Below are 851 nucleotides of genomic sequence, written 5' to 3'. Positions count from 1 at the left end.
TTCACAAAAGCACATACACAATGGAAATAAAAATTACAAGTGAAATAGCTATATTCACTGATGATAAATCACTAACCCACTCACAAAGGGAGCTCCTTGTGTCATAACAAAGCACATGCCAGAATTAAAACCGCAGGAAACATAAATTTACCTCATTTTCTACCGTCTCGGCTATGGCATAAATGAGTGATTATATAATGCCGCTAAAAAGGGGCTTTAAGCCTAGTTTGAGGGGATATTTCTCTTCTGTGAACAAAACCAGGGCCAAACAAGTGAAAAACTATCTGGCACATACAACTTTGAGCAGGCTAGACCACATGACATGGTGGGATATCATCCGGACATAAGGGACGGTCTAGCCAAAGTGAAATATCATTGAGCGAGTTAAAAATTGCTAACACAAAAGTAGAAACCTGAAGAACATCACTATACTTAATACTATATTTTGAATCTATAGAAATTAAAATCAAATGTAAATAGTCTATTTTTCAACACAGCTTAATAAACACTATCTACAAAATGCTACCTACATAAATCTACACAAGTTCAAAGAGCAATTATCTTATCCTTCAACAGTACTACACAAGTAATTTTTGGCCACATACAGATCACAAAAGTATGGTCACTGCAAACTTACTTGAACATCAAAGATCAACAATATTATACTGATAAGGTAGTGAAATTCTATTAGAAACAAAAGTCAGACTCACTGTATCTTGTATACTAGGAACAAGAAAGCAGAAACAGCTCTTGATCTAATTATTTTCTAGTATAACAACTGTCTATCTCAACAATCAACTCCTTTTTTCTGATAAATTGATTTACAACTTATTTAAAGAGCAATATGGCTG

General features: G+C 33.8%; 1 protein-coding gene across 1 annotated transcript in view; it reads right to left on the bottom strand.

Moving 5' to 3' along the window:
- The window catches only part of LOC119591912 (protein ERGIC-53-like), a gene marked incomplete in the record, with an annotated part of 12,371 nt that overhangs the window by 285 nt on the left and 11,235 nt on the right, over positions 1–851 (bottom strand).

Source organism: Penaeus monodon, chromosome 29 (genome assembly GCF_015228065.2).
Source record: "Penaeus monodon isolate SGIC_2016 chromosome 29, NSTDA_Pmon_1, whole genome shotgun sequence".
Classification (NCBI taxonomy): Eukaryota; Metazoa; Arthropoda; class Malacostraca; order Decapoda; family Penaeidae; genus Penaeus; species Penaeus monodon.
The sequence above is the reverse complement of the archived record's forward strand: the minus strand, read 5'-3'. Positions and strand labels throughout refer to the sequence as shown.